General features: G+C 41.9%; 1 protein-coding gene across 1 annotated transcript in view; it reads right to left on the bottom strand.

Moving 5' to 3' along the window:
- LOC136872293 (probable cytochrome P450 49a1) overlaps positions 1 to 16,242 on the bottom strand; it is a 95,395-nt gene extending 79,153 nt beyond the window's left edge. The window contains exon 1 of the mRNA XM_068227306.1: positions 16,176 to 16,242. The gene's annotated coding sequence lies outside the window, so the exon portion shown is untranslated. The remainder of the gene's footprint in view (positions 1 to 16,175) is intronic.
- Positions 16,243 to 16,806: the final 564 nt, after the last annotated feature.

Genomic DNA, 16,806 nt, shown 5'->3' with positions numbered 1-16,806 from the left:
TAGCCATATGTGAGCCAAATGCTATGTATGTAGCTGTCACTTAATTATCCGAAAAGCAATGCAATGTGAGATAATCTTACACAAATTTTACCCAAGTTTCTAACTCAATCTGACCCATGAATAGATGAGATATCATATGACCAGCAATTTAGGCCGCTAAATCCGGCGTCTTATGGTACAATCTTTTCTCGATATGATGTACCGTTTAGAAGCAGTTAATCTGTAAATGAAGGTCTGCAATATTGTAAACAAGCACATACTTTCGTATGTCGAACTATATATATTCACTGATGTCGATTTTGTAGCGATCGAGAAAGGGTGTGTCTGCTATTGTAATCAGTACTCCGCACACCGACTATGACTGGCAGTAGGAATGGAGTCCTTCTCCAATTCCTGTGTAACTGGCATTAATGAGGCAGGCCTACCATTGTAATGAATAATTCACTTCTCGATTTGACTTTCAGAAGGCAAGGGAGCATGCAGCATACAGTCTTTGGCTGTAGGCAAGCGTTCCCGCAGTTATAAACAGATGTACCCATCTAAAATGTGACTGGCATTATGCATACTGGCCTGCTATTTTGATGGAAACTCATCAACTTGGTGTGACTGGCAGGAAGCTGGCTGGCAGTTGGAAAAGGGGCCTATCATTATAATGATAACTGCACAACTCAATTTTGACTGGTTGTAGGGAAGTTTCCTGCCATTATAATAAAAACTCTTCAATTTGTAATATGTCTGGAGGTAGGAAAGGGGGCCTGCAATTGTAACGGAAACTCCCCAAATAGATTGTGACCGCGCAGTAGGCAATGGGGCCTGCAATTATAATGTAAACTTCCCAACTCGATTGTGAATCGCAGTAGGGAAGTGAGCCTGTCGTTATCATCACAAATCCGTAACAAGCACTTTACACTGGAAACAACGTATGGGGACCTCTGCATATTGTTTCTCGGATAACGCTAAGAGACATGCTATTTTAAAACAATCTTATTTACTGCATGTACAGTATTTACTTCAATATTCGTATACAATGCAGAATACCGTAGCGAAGCACGGGTACATTTGCTAGTTTCTAATAATAATTCACATTACCAACATTTAAGTGATCATTTCGTTATCACAAACCGTACCTCAAAATGGATGACAAGTCTACGAGCCCACGTGTTCTTTCTTGTTATCTTATTAAGTAGTCAGCGTTTTCAGATATGGGCATTGAGTTGTTTTATAAGCATGTTGTCTTTGATTTCTTATCAGTGATCATATGTAACGACCAAACACTATGGGGCAACAGTCTCGAATGGCATTGGGCTAGTAAGCGACCGCTTCTCAGCTCGAAGGCCTTCAGATTACGAGGTGTCGTGTGGTCGGTGGGACGTATCCTCTCGGACCTTATTCTTGGTTTCCTAGACCGGGGCCGCTACCTCACGGATAGATAGTCCCTCAATTGTAGACTAAATTAGACCTCGAACCAGTCCAAAGATCCAGCCAAAAATCACTGACCCTTCGAAAATAGAACCCGGGACCTCCGGCAGCATACTACTCGTACACTATGGGGCCTTAACCTTTTACGGGTTATAACATCAACACCTGAGGTGAAATAAACAGGTCAAAAAATAGGGGAACGTGTTTTTGAACTATGCCATGCTCCACAAAACAATACCTCACTCCCAGGTATATTACCAACTAAACACTAAATCTTTACCGTTGAAGTATACAAAAGAACATCCACGGATTCGCGTTCATTTTGAGAACACAAACGGAAATGTCCGAACATGGGTGAAAACAAAGTGATAACAGTCCCCCAGGGTGAATTTTTATCACAGTTGGAGAGCTTCAGTATGGTATATGTCGTCCACGAGCATTCATCACAGCCTGGCACCTACGTGGCATGCTCCGTATAAGTCGATGGAGGTCACGTTGCGGTATCAGGACCCATTCTTCAATGGGAGCCTTTTCGAGGTCTTGGAGAGTCTGTGATGGAACAGGACGCCTACGAACACTTCTGCCAAGCCTATCCCACACATGCTCGATGGGATTAAGGTCGGGACTCACTGTTGGCCATTCCATCTCTTGAATGTCCAGTTCTCGCAAAATGTGCACTGCATGAGCCCTGGCATTTTCGTACATGAGTATGAATTCAGGACCAACACTGTATGCAGCAACCAACACATGCTCTAGCAGTATCTGCTCGACGGACGACGACAAGATCCGTACGGCCATCAATACTGATGCCACCCCACACCATCAAAGAACCTTGTCCGAATCGGTCACCTTCCTGGACAACATTTGGCGTGTACTGCTCACCACGGCGTCTCCATACACGTTGACGTCCATCACGCTCTGTCAGGGGAAATGTGGACTCGTCTGTGATCAGCACAGGTCTCCATTGTCTGGTCGGACACCGTGACTCCTGAGGTCTTGTTACAGTTCTCTCGCAGTTGCTGAACGACGCCGCAACGCACAGATGGTCAGATATCGGTCATCCTGTGGGGGTGTCATGCGTCCACGACCTTATCGAACCCTACTTGTGAACTGGCCGTCTCCTTGTAGCGATTCCACAAGCGTTGAATAACTGACGAAGAGATATTAACATCCACAGCAACACGACGAAAAGTCCATCTTTCCTGGATCAAAGTGACGGCTCTTGCGACTTGAATCTCGTTAAGATGTCTCATGGGATGTGCTAGTTTACGTACAACGTGCTCAAATGACCGCAGTAGTCTGTGTACCTCACAACGACGTTTTATCCTACAACATGCCCATATATAGAGATGCGTTTCCATGTCTGGGAGAAGTTACCAAACGAGTTATATCAGTGCGTTACGGCACTGCCTATTACGGCTATTTCGGGAGGCGGCTGCGTTCGAATCCCCCGTCGGCCATCCTCGAAAATTTTTATTTCCAGCCAAACGCCGGGATGGTACCTTTCGCATGGCCACGACCACTTCCTTCCCATTCCTAGCCCGTACAATTACACCCACATACAACACCCTCACACAGTAATACTCCCGCGGGGTGTACCGGGTAAAGGAGGTACAGATCTGTAAGCCGAATATGTCCTCGTACCTACCGGCACTAAGAGTCATGCACTTAAAAATAAAATTTGGAAACGTTCAAGGAATCATAAGAAGTGGTAGCATTTATTCAGATACTTTGAAGTTTTGTGAGATCGTGTTACAAAATCAAACCACATTCCAGCATATACAGCACGGAAGGTAACTTATGCACCAGATGAACAGAGTAGATCTTGGAGAGAGGATAACAACGACGTAAACGCTTCACCATATTTCATGTTCTAAAAAACTACTACTTTCCCACAGTAATTTTTTCAGAAGCAACTTTGTCATTTCTGTCATTTCTGTTTCTCGAAAATCCAGGGACTGAACTTCATCATCCCCAAGAACTGTGTTTATAGATAAGTTACTGTAAAAGAAATATAATTACCGGGCTGAGTGGTTCAGGCGGTTGAGGCGCTGGCCTTCTGATCCCAACATGGCAGGTTCGATTTTGGCTCAGTCCGGTGGTATTTGAAGGTGCTCAAATACGTCAGCATCGTGTCGGTAGATTTACTGGCCTGTAAAATAACTCATGCGGGCCTAAATTCCAGCATCTCGATGTCTCCGGAAACCGTAAAATGAGTCAGTGGGACGTAAAGCCAAATTATTATTATTATTATTTACAAACATAATCTTCGTTAAAATTTAACTGAACTTGTGTTATTGTAGTATTCAGAATAGAATTACCTGACTGTACATTTTCTTCCGCATTCTTAGGGTTTTGGCCTTAAATACCTCTTGCATTATTTATGACCCTTCTATGTTTACTCTTGGGGAGGAATATCTGTATTAATGGCATTCCAAACTATACATTACAGTGATTTAGTTTTCAACGATGAGTTCTTGAGTTGATTTTAGATATTACCTTTGTGTGTGATATAATGTATGCATGCTTTATTTGAACTTTCATCATAGAAATGTACTCATTAATTATTATTCATTATAAACCTTTCACGCAGTCGTTGGTATTGTTCTTCGTAAAGATATATATCAGCTGTATTTACCGACGAATCCAGTTCCATGGTTAGATGATTAGCGTGCTGGCTTTTAGTCGCAGGGTTTCGATTCCCGGTAGGTTCGGGAATGTTAACCATCATTGGTTAATTCCGCTGCCACAGGGGCTGCGATTATGTGTCGTCTCCATCATATTATCCTCATCACGACGCGCAGGTCGCCTACAGGAGTCAAATCACTGGCGAGCCGAACATGTCCTCGGACACTCCCGGCACTAAAAGTCATACGCATTTTTTTAAATATATTTTTTACCGACGACTAATTCAGTGTACATAACTAAATATTGTGCACGGTTTGTGGTTATAGTAGTCCGCTATTTGAACAGAAAAATGCAATTTCCAACCTGGGAAGCAGTGCTATAAATGTTTGCCCTAATTTGTAAACATTTCTTCTTCTGATTTAGCTTACCTTATCTTGGATGATGACATTGCTTGTTAAATTAAAACTAGGTTGTCAACGCCGGTCGCTAATGGGACGGGTCGCATGCAGCACGGTCGTATCTGCCACGACACCGTCTGGGACTCCGATGTTTGACATCTTATCCTTCCACGTCACATTTAATATCTGACGATAGCACCGCATCGCAGAGGCTTCAAGGCAATTATTTTCGTTTTTCTAGTGTCCACCTTTCACAGGCATACAATGCAGCTGTTCATACAAATGCATGTAGCATCCTCACTTAGAGGGAAAAAATAACTGTTTGAGACAAAACTGTGAAGAAACCTGGAATTACGTCTTGTCTCCTCTGGGTGTTCGAGGCATTTCTTTTCATGCATGTGCAACGTAGGCAGCCTGATTACTGCAATATATAGAAGGCTGAAGTTGACACCAGATATCGGTTACAAAAACCCTGTAATGATGATTGCATATCTGAACAGTTTAGGGAAAGTACCGTATATCAGTGAAATTAATTTGTTATCGTCCTCTCGTAGTTCATCCAAAAACATTGTAATTTTCGATTCATTCATTAACGGGTTGCACCAAAAACTTTCGACAGACTACCCTTTCCTCTTCTACGCATAATAATATCCTTCGTCGCATGCCATGTCGATTGACAAGGCACGTTACAGGCTAGTTGCTCAAGTGTACTTCCTCCTAAACATTAATTACCACCACCAACACCTGAGCAATTCGGCAGTTAACTTCAGTGGTGCACGTTCCATCCTCTGAAATTTTCGGACCTAGGCAAGTGAAAGGCTTGACTTGTTCTTTATCTGAATCATCAATATTAAGCGGTTCGGTTTTTGAAATTTCGAGATTGTCATGGAATTTGTAACAAAATGTAAATTTAGTTGTAGTATTCTCTTTATTGTTAGACTTGTAACTGATCGGTAATCAATCAATCAATCAATCAATCAATCAATCAATCAATCAATCAATCAATCAATCAATCAATCAATCAATCAATCAATCAATCAATCAATCAATCAATCAATCAATCAATCAATCAATCAATCAATCAATACTGATCTGCATTTAGGGCAGTCGCCCAGGTGGCAGATTCCCTATCTGTTGCTTTCCTAGCCTTTTCCGAAATGATTTCAAAGAAATTAGAAATTTATTGAACATCTCCCTTGGTAAGTTATTCCAATCCCTAACTCCCCTTCCTATAAATGAATATTTGCCCCAGTTTGTCCTCTTGAATTCCAACTTTATCTTCATATTGTGATCTTTCCTACTTTTATAAACGCCATTCAAACTTATTCGTCTACTAATGTCATTCCACGCCATCTCTCCGCTGACAGCTCGGAACATACCACTTAGTCGAGCAGCTCTTCTTCTTTCTCTCAATTCTTCCCAAACCAAACATTGCAACATTTTTGTAACGCTACTCTTTTGTCGGAAATCACCCAGAACAAATCGAGCTGCTTTTCTTTGGATTTTTTCCAGTTCTTGAATCAGGTAATCCTGGTGACGGTCCCATACACTGGAACCATACTCAAGTTGGGGTCTTACCAGAGACTTATATGCACTCTCCTTTACATCCTTACTACAACCCCTAAACACCCTCATAACCATATGCAGAGATCGGTACCCTTTATTTAAAATCCCCAGTGAAGATCCTTCCTTATATTAACACCTAGATACTTACAATGATCCCCAAAAGGAATTTTCACCCCATCTACGCAGTAATTAAAACTGAGAGGACTTTTCCTATTTGTGAAACTCACAACCTGACTTTTAGCCCCGTTTAGCCTGCTGTCCATCTCACAACATTTTCGAGGTCACGTTGCAGTTGCTCACAATCTTGTAAGTTATTTATCACTCTATAGAGAATAACATCATCCGCAAAAAGCCTTACCTCCGATTCCACTCCGTTACTCATATCATTTATATATATAAGAAAACATAAAGGTCCGATAACACTGCCCTGAGGAACTCCCCTCTCAACTATTACAGGGTCAGACAAAGCTTCACCTACTCTAACTCTCTGAGATCTATTTTCTAGAAATATAGCAACCCATTCAGTCACTCTTTTGTCTAGTCCAATTGCACTCATTTTTGCCAGTAGTCTCCCATGATCCACCCTATCAAATGCTTTAGACATGTCAATCGCGATACAGTCCATTTGACCACCAGAATCCAAGATATCTGCTATATCTTGCTGGAATCCTACAAGTTGAGCTTCAGTGGAATAAACTTTCCTAAAACCGAATTGCCTTCTATCGAACCAGTTATTAATTTCACAAATATGTCTAATATAATCAGAAAGAATGCCTTCCCAAAGCTTACCTACAATGCATGTCAAACTTACTGGCCTGTAATTTTCAGCTTTATGTCTATCACCCTTTCCTTTATACACAGGGGCTACTATAGCAACTCTCCATTCATCTGATATAGCTCCTTCGACCAAACAATAATCAAATAAGTACTTCAGATATGGTACTATATTCCAACCCATTGTCTTTAGTATATCCCCAGAAATCTGATCAATTCCAGCCGCTTTTCTAGTTTTCAACTTTTGTATCTTATTGTAAATGTCATTGTTATCATATGTAAATTTTATTACTTCTTTGGCCTTAGTCTCCTCCTCTATCTCGACATTATCCTTGTAACCAACAATCTTTACATACTGCTGACTGAATACTTCTGCCTTTTGAAGATCCTCACATACACACTCCCCTTGTTCATTAATTATTCCTGGAATGTCCTTCTTGGAACCTGTTTCTGCCTTAAAATACCTATACATACCCTTCCATTTATCACTAAAATTTTTATGACTGCCAGTTATGCTTGCCGTCATGTTATCCTTAGCTGCCTTCTTTGCTAGATTCAATTTTCTAGTAAGTTCCTTCAATTTCTCCTTACTTCCACAGCCATTTCTAACTCTATTTCTTTCCAGTCTGCACCTCCTTCTTAGTCTCTTTATTTCTCTATTATAATAAGGTGGGTCTTTACCATTCCTTACCACCCTTAAAGGTACAAACCTGTTTTCGCATTCCTCAACAATTTCTTTAAACCCATCCCAGAGTCGCTGTGCATCATTGCATATCCTGAGTGGAATGCAACAGTTGCATTTTCTTTCCGAATTAAGTTGTTTCGCTCAAGTTCTGTCTTGGAAACATATCGTGCTTTTCCGATAAAATTAATTAAAACTCTGCCACAGACGACCAAGAGAGACTCTTCCACCCAGTAGGCCTAGACTGAAACGGAACGTCGAATTTGACGACCACACAGCCAAATTAAAATGCCTGCACAGGGTACCTATTATTAATATTATTATTATTATTATTATTATTATTATTATTATTATTATTATTATTATTATTATTATTATTATTATTATTATTATTATTATTATTATTATTATTATTATTATCATTATTATTATGTTGGGTTGTGAGGTGTGGCTATGAAGTGTTTACATCCATTTATTATTATTAATTTATTAGTATTAGCATTATTATTATTTACGTAGTTAGGTACGGACGATCATATTATTTGTGAGGTTATGTCAACATGTGCTGTATATATATATATATATAAATATATTAATATGAGTTTAGTTAATGTAAGAATCCGTAATTAATAGTATATAATTTATTATTACTTGCACATGTGATGTGTAATCCACTACAACATTAAGGAACACACCGTAATATCCAGAATGTACGACGAGAACTATGTAGAACTTTCCTTACATTGTAACTAAGCTATTGAACACTCTAGAATTTACGAGATGATAGTTGTGACATACCCTTCGAGAATCCCGGCCAGGTACACATATAAGGAGGCGGACTTGATGGTTTAGTGGAGTTATTGTTTAACATGAGTTGATTTTGTGAACTCGTGTTGTGCTTGTGCCGACATGCTAAAATAGCAGTCAGCTGTTTCAATATGGCAGTCTTAGTCTTCTGATTCTTCGTGATAGGCAGTTGTTAAAAATGGTGGTTTATTGATGTGTGGTGTGTAAATAGTTGTAAATAAGTTAGTGTATGCAAGTCACATCATTTGGTGTGCGTCTTTGTGAATACATCAGTTCAAACACCACAAACGACGTCTGTATACGTGGATGAGACCTGGAGACACTGAAAGTTACCAAATAGACTTCATTATGATTAGGTAGAGATTCAGAAACCAGGTATTGGATTGTAGATCTTTCCCAGGAGCAGACGTGGACTCTGACCACAATTTGTTAATCATGAAATGCCATCTGAAGTTGAAGAAATTGAAGAAAGAAAGGAATGCATGAAGATGGGATCTAGATAAGTTGAAAGAAAAGAGTGTAAGGGGCAGTTTCAAGGAACATGTTGCTCAAGGCTGAAGGAAACATAATGGAGGAAGAACGGACAGTCGTGAAGAATGAGGACTCTAGGGCTGCTGAAGAAATTTTAGGAAGAAAGTATTAGCTAAGAATCAATGGATAACTCAGGATATACTGGACCTGATTGACGAACGATGAAAGTACAAGAATGGAAAACATATAGAGGGCAGAAAGAATATAGGCGAATAAGGAATGAAGTGGATAGAAAGTACAGGACAGCTAAGGAAGAATGGCTGAAGGAGAAGTGCAAGGATGTTGAAGGTTGTATGGCCGTAGGATTGGTAGATGCTGCATACAGGGAAGTCAAGGAAACCCTTGGAGAAAGGAAATCTAGGTGTATGAATATTAATATCGCAGGTGGGAAACCACTCCTAGGGAAAGAAGACAAGGCAGAAAGATGGCAGGAACATATCCAACAGTTATATCAAGGTGATGACGTAGATGGTATAGCTCTGGAACAAGAAGTGGCTGTTGATGCTGATGAAATGTGGGACACAATTTTGTGGTCAGAATTCGATAGAGCTTTAAGATACCTAAATATGAACAAGGCACCTGGAATTGATAACATTCCCCCTGAATTATTGACTGCCTTGGGAGAAACCAGCATGGCGAGGTTGTTCTATTTAGTGTGTAAGATGTATGAGACTGGAGAAGTGTCATCCGATTTCTGGTATAATGTCGTTATACCTATTCCCAAGAAAGCCGGTGCTGACAAGTAGTGATGGGATATATTGATTCCGTTCACGTTACTGATTCGATACAGTGATCCGATTCACGGCTCATTAGAGTCATCGATCCTATTGATCTGTATAGTGTGAACTGAAAAGACAGCAGCAATAACATTCAATGCTTGCTGCTGCCATCTGGTCTTCATTCTATGAACTGCTTTCCTATGCGTCATCTTTCAGATTCAGTACTATACTTGCGTATTATATTACAGCACAAAACTTACGTAGTTAATAATAATAATAACTGGCATAACTCAAATTTTATAAACTACCTAATGGTTTTTGACAGTTTTCTGAAAGTCACAACTCTTATATATAATATATACACACAATTAGACGCAAAAATACCTGTGTCCACAATAAGTAGCCCGCATATTAAATATAAATCAAATAAGTTGCTTTACGTCGCACCGACACAGATAGGACTTACGGCAACGAAGAGATAGGAAAAGGCTAGAAGTGGGAAGGAAGCGGTCGTGGCCTTCATTAAGGTACAGCACCAGCATGTGCCTGGTGTGAAAATAGGAAACCACGGAAAACCATCTTAACGGCTGTCGACGGTAGGATTCGAACCCACCATCCCCCGAATGCAAGCTCATAGCTACGTGACCCCAAACGCACGGTCAAATAGCTCGGCCATCTTTGAAAATGTATTTTTCTATAAGCAGAGGATTTTTTAAATCGTCATATTTTGTATAAGCTACACGAGAAATACAGCAGCCCACTGGTTTTCTGATTAAACATCTTTTTATTTAAGCTATTGCATCAGTCTGCTCGCTTCACTGTACACGTACACCGGTGATCTCGTGATTCGATTATTGAAGTACAAATATTGTTAAATGATGCGACATACGAACTGAGAGAATACCGAGCGGTTCTTCCGAATGTAAGACAGACAGTTTTCGGGTGGTCATATTCATAAGGTAGGCTAGATAATAATGTTATTGGCTTTATGTCACACTAACAACTTTTATGGTTTTTGGAGACGCAGAGATGTCGGAATTTAGTACCACAGGAGCTCTTGTACGTGCCAGTAAAAATACCGACACGAGGCTGAGCACCTTCAAATACCATCGCACTGAGCCAGGATCGAACCTGCCAAGTTGGGTTCAGAAGGCCAGCGCCTCAACCGTCTGAGCCACTCAGCCAGGCGGTGAAGGTAGAGAGCTGAGTTTATGTGACTGTCGAACGTCAACTAGTTATAAAAGTACTGATTGATTAATCTAATACGGTAAATAGAAGAACCTTCTATGTGTTGACTACCTTTTTAACACTGCAAATAAATCCATCTATTATTTAAAACTCATGTAAGAAGAGGGCAGTGAATGCAAGTGGGTATTATTTTCAAATGAGCTGAGCTCGAGAGTTCATTATAGCGTACGATTCTTTCAGTGTACCATGTCTCTGCATGTATTTCTTCAGAGGAAGTTCGGCTCCCTGCCAATGTCCAGTGTACCGATAATCAACCGTGTGTGTGTTGTGTCTGATCCGTAACTGCGTACGATTCTTTCGGTGTGCCATGGCTCGCTGTATGTCTCGCTGCAGCGGAAGCTCGGCTCCCCGCCAGTGTCCAGTGTGCCGATAAGGAGCAGTGTGTGTCTTGTACCTCACTGAGCCGTGATTCCGTACGATTCTTTCAGTGTGCCATGATCCACCGTGTCTCGCTGCAGCTGAAGCTCGGCTTCCCGCCAATGTCCAGTGTCCCGCTAGTGAGCCGTGAGTGAGCCACTCAGCACTGTCCGCTGCGAGTCAGGTGAATCGTGTGCCGTGAGCCCGCCGTTCCTGCGAATCGATTCACTCGGACACTTGAATGAATCGATACACTTCTTCGAATCATGCACTCAGTAGCCAACGCTACTGACAAGTGTGAAAACTACCGCACCATTAGTTAAGTATCTCATGCCTGAAAAATTTTAACACATTATTTACAGAAGAGTAGAAAGACAAGTTGAAACTGAGCTGGGAGAAGATCAGTTTGGATACAGAAGAAACGTAGGAAGACGTGAAGCAATCCTGAATTTACGTCCGATCTTAGAGGATCAAGTAAGGAAGGACATGCTCACGTACATGGCGTTCGTAGATCTAGAAAAGGCATTTGACAATGTTGATTGGACCAACCTGGATCAGATACAGAGAACGAAAATTATTTGCAATCTGTATAAAAATCAATCTGCAGTGTTAAGAATCCAGGGTTTTGAAAAAGAAGCAGCAATCCATAAGGGAGTGAGGCAAGGTTGCAGCTTGTCGCCCCACCTTTTCAAAGTTTAGAACATTCATTAAAGGAAATGAAAGATAAATGTGATTTACCATCCAAGGAGAGGAAATCAAAGCCCTGAGATTTGCTGATGATATTGTTATTTTATCCGATACAGCAGAAAATCTGAGGAAATTACTGAATTGTGTGGACAGTCTTGGGTATGGAGTACAAGATGAAAATAAAAAAAGTCCAAAATGAAAGTAATGGAGTGCAGTCGGACGAAGTCAGGTGATGCAGGAAACATTAGATTAAGAAATGAAGACTTAAAGGAAGTAGATGTGTATTGTTACTTGGGTAGTAAAATAACTAGCGATGGCAGAAGTAAGGAGGACATTAAATGCAAACTAGCACAAGCAACGAAGGCCTTCCTTAGGAGAAGAAATTTGCTCACTTTCAACATTGATATAGGAATTAGGAAGATGTCTTTGAAGACTTTCAACTGGAGTATGGCATTGCATGAAAGTGAAACATGGACGATAACTAGCTCAGAAAGAAAGAAGATAAAAGCTTTTGAAATGTGGTGTTACCGAAAAATGCTGAAGGCGAGATGGATAGGTAGGATCACGAATGGGGTATACTGAATCGAACTGGTGAGTGGAGATCGATTAGGCTAAATTTGACGAGAAGAAGGGATAGAATGATAGGACACATCTTGGGACACCCAGGACTTGTACAGTTGGTTTTTGAGGGAATGTAGGCGGTAAGAACGGTACAGGTAAGACCAAGGCATGAATATGGCAAGCAGATTAGAACAGATGTAGGATGTAGTGGTTACATATAAATAAAAAAGTTAACACATGATAGGGTGGCATGGAGAGCTTCATCAATCCAGTATAAAGACTGATGACTCAAACAACACCACATGTAAGAATATGTACAGTTTAATATTGTAGTGTGTGTGTATGTGTGGTAAGTTATCAGTAATATATGTTAAAATGTATGTGCATTATAAGACATGGTTTGGCCATGTAAATGAAGGCGTAATTATAATACACTCATGGTCATAAAAACAGAACACCTTGAGAGACTGGAGATAGGAAGTGCATATTCACAGAACATGTTCATTAGTATGTTCTGCAGAAACGATTAGCATTTCAATCACCTAGGTTCAGCGTGTGTATGTTGCACAGTAGGCAGTTGACTTCAATGAGCACTGATAACTTGTTCCATGCGTGATGACATCGACGCGTATAAGGCGCGAGTTGCGTCCTGTGGTATAGCCATCCATGCTGCATTCACCTGGTTCCACAGCTCATCTTTGGTGGTTGGCACTAGTCACAACGCCGCACCCGACGTTTCACCATACCCCACACATTTTCGATTGGCGACAAATCCATTGATTGGACGGGCCAGGGCAACAGTCTCACATCCTGTAACAACAAGAAGGCACGTGTTCGTGCAGCAACATATGGTCGCGCATTGTCCTGCTGAAATATGGCACCTGGGGTGACGTGCAGGAAGGGTGTGGCTACGGGTAGTAGGATGTCATTCACGTAGGTCAAACTGGTTACAGTGCACTGGACTCGCACCAACTGTGATTTACGGTTCTACCCAATAGCACCCCACACCATATGACCTTGAGTTGGCGCTGTATGTCTTGTGCGAATGCAGTCGATGTGATGCCTCTCCACATGTCTGCGGCGAACCAAAAAGCGGCCATCATTTTCAAACAAGCAAAACCTGGATTCGTCCGAAAACACTATCTGCTGCCATCCCTGTCGCCAGTGAAGTCGTTCCAACAACCATTGCACTCTAACATGTTTATGCACAGTAGTCAAATGTACGCGGAGAAGTGGACGACACGCCGGTAACCCAGGTCGTAATAAACGGCGATGGACTGTCACTCCTGGTAGTGTTCGGTGTGTTACACTCTTCCGCTATTGTGCCAGAGCCGAGGAGGACGCAGATCTGTCCTGCAATGGCATTTGGATGAGGTGTCGACCTTCTCGGGGGGTGGTCTGGGTGGTGCGACAAGACCCATCTCGACGTGTTCTACGGCCTTCTGTGAACTATTTTGTACACACACCCGTTGCACTGCCGACACACTTCGCCCCACACGGGCAGCAATTTCGCGGATGAGTTCATCACGTTCTCTCATGCCAATAATGCGCTCTCGTTCAAAGTCACTCATTTGACGGTACGGTTCCCGCATACGTCTGCCAGGCATCTTGCACGTCTGCTCAAGTCACACTGACACATGACCGTGGGTTTATAAGGACAACGAGAGCCGCAGGCACATTTTAGCAGTCGGTGATGGTGCGCCGAGATATCGATGTGGACCTTGAACCTGAGGGCCACCGCGGTTCAAATGCTAATCATTTCTTCAGAACGTACTGATGCACATGTCCTGTGAACATGAACTTCTTATCTCTTGTCACTTAAGGTGTTCTAGTTTTATGAACATGTGTGTAATACTAATAAAATAATAATAATAGTAAAGCTTATTTAAAGCCCCTTAATGCAGCTTGAAAATGTTCGCTGACAGAAATGTCATTCTTACAATATTCTTCTTTCAAGAAGAATTGGGTAAAGAGACTGAAGGAATTCGTAAATTGAAATATTAAACACAGTTATTATGTATAACGGGTTATTTCTATCGCTAACCCCGAAGGCAAGCTCAGCTCTATCTCCGGCGAAGAGTAATGTTTCCGTATGTGTTTTATCTTCTGGCATGAGTTCTGTCATTGGTCTGCCTCTCTCTGGCTCATCCTTGGTTTTGACGACATGAAAGTAACTGAGATATGTGTATTGCTAGTAATGCTAATGCCAATTACTTATGCTGCCAGTCGCCGTGAAAGTATGAAAGTGTCCCCCATATGATTCGCTGGTGTACGCATTTCGTTACCTAGGGGAATACAACTGGGGAGGATGACAAGTACCTCGCCAAGGTGGCAATACTGCAATGCTGAACACGAGCCTTGTGGTGTGGATTGGAAGATTGGAAGGGATAGATAAGGAAGAGGGGAGGAATTGGCCGTGACCTTAAGTTAGGTTTCATCCCAGCATTTTCCTGGAGGAGAAGTGGGAAACCACGGAAGGCCACTTCGAGGATGGCTGAGGTGGGAATCGTACCCCCCTCTACTCAGTTGACCTCCGAGGCTGAGTGGACGCCGTTCCAGCACTCGTACCACTTTTCAAATATTGTGTCAGAGCCGGGAATCGGACCCGGGCCTCCGGGGGTGGCAGCTAATCACGCTATCCACTACACCACAGAGGCAGACACCGTTCTTTTTATGTCCCGAAAACGGTACAGTGGGCAGTTACGGGTTTTTAAGCATGTGTAAAATTAAAAACTTTTCTACTTGCTGAGTTAAAGGAATTTTAATTTATTAAATTTAAGCTACAAAACTGTATATCGCCCACTTTTTGCTACTGTGCAGAATGAGGCGAGAGAAGGGCATGAACAAATGGTCAATGCATCCTAAAACTGACCTTCATATTGCAAAATGTAAAAGAAGTGTAATAGAAGTGTAACTCACTTTCTTAGCTTCTGTACGTCTTCGTTCGAATTCTGGCAAAACTATTTACTAAGCATACAAAGCAACACAATCACAAATTGGTCAACGAATTGCATTTAGTAATTCTCACTAAACTTTCAAATTCGTGTCGGCCCCGTGTTGTAGGTGTAGCGTGCCTGCCTCGTACCCGGAGGGTTTTTTCCTGGTCCTGAGGGCTGGTTCGAGGTCCACTCAGCCTACGTGATTAGAATTGAGGAGCTATCTGACGGTGAGATAGCGGCCCCGGTCTCGACAGCGAAGAATAACGGCCGATAGGTTTCAACGTGCTGACCACACGACACTTGCAATCTGCAGGCCTCCGGGCAGAGCAGCGGTCGCTGGGTAGGCCAAGGCCCTTCAAGGGCTGTAGTGCCATGGGGTTTGGGGTTTGGGTTTCAAATTCGTGGTATTCTCCACATTCTCTTAGAATTATAAACATTGATGTTCAAGCTACACTATTCACATACATTATGATGCTTTCAGCTGAATTGGCGGTAAAAAGAGATCATCAATGTATCATTAGAAGTACCACCCAACTGAACCTAACAACATCATAGTGCATCTTCTTTCTGACTAAATCTATTAGAACCGAGCTCGATAAATGCAGTCGCTTAAGTGCGGTCAGTATCCAGTATTCGGGAGATAGTAGGTTCGAACCCCACTGTCGGCAGCCCTGAAGATGGTTTTCCGTGGTTTCCCATTTTCACACCAGGCAAATGCTGGGGCTGTACCTTAATTAGGCCACGGCCGCTTCCTTCCCACTCCAGCCCTTTCCTGTCCCATCGTCGCCATGAGACCTATCTGTGTCGGTGCGATGTAAAGCAACTAGCAAAAAAATCGATTAGAATATGATAACCTTACCTCAAACTCCTACTTCAATCAGAACTGCAATCTTTCTGGTTCAGAGCAGGAGCTACGACAATCACCCACAGAAGCTGAAATATAACTGTGGTTACTCCGTAAATATTAAGGAGTGGTCTCTTGCTTGTATGGGGAAGGAATCACGTCATCAGATGATGTTTTTTTACTCGAGACTGATGACTTGACAAAAAATGAAATCCGCTCCAAGGCCACACGCAGTGCCCAACACTAATTTGAACGATTAACTCTTCCTGAGAAAGGCCGCGCACCTGGCAAGGGCAGAACTGACCTTGGCTGGTCCACTCTATAAAACACATTGTTCAGTGAATACACAATGAAAGGTGATTGATAACCTTATACATGTCCTTGTTAATACCTCAATATGAAGAAGTGTATATATCTTATACGTAGGTCAACAGGATAGGACATACATGGAAAACTCAGCCGTAGGTGACTGGATAGGCAGCTCTCCCGAGACCTGCATGCCACGGTGCGGGGTGGGAACCAAAAATCAAATAATTGTAGTCTAACCATTCTAAATCAAATGAGTAAAATGACATTGAATATAAGGGAAAAGTTATTTTCGTGTTGGTTTTACTTATGATTTAGTCATTCATTTTTAAGAGGTCAC

The sequence above is a fragment of the Anabrus simplex genome, chromosome 4 (assembly GCF_040414725.1).
Source record: "Anabrus simplex isolate iqAnaSimp1 chromosome 4, ASM4041472v1, whole genome shotgun sequence".
NCBI classification, from domain to species: Eukaryota; Metazoa; Arthropoda; class Insecta; order Orthoptera; family Tettigoniidae; genus Anabrus; species Anabrus simplex.
Note: the sequence above shows the minus strand (reverse complement) of the source record. Positions and strands in the feature narration are given on the sequence as shown.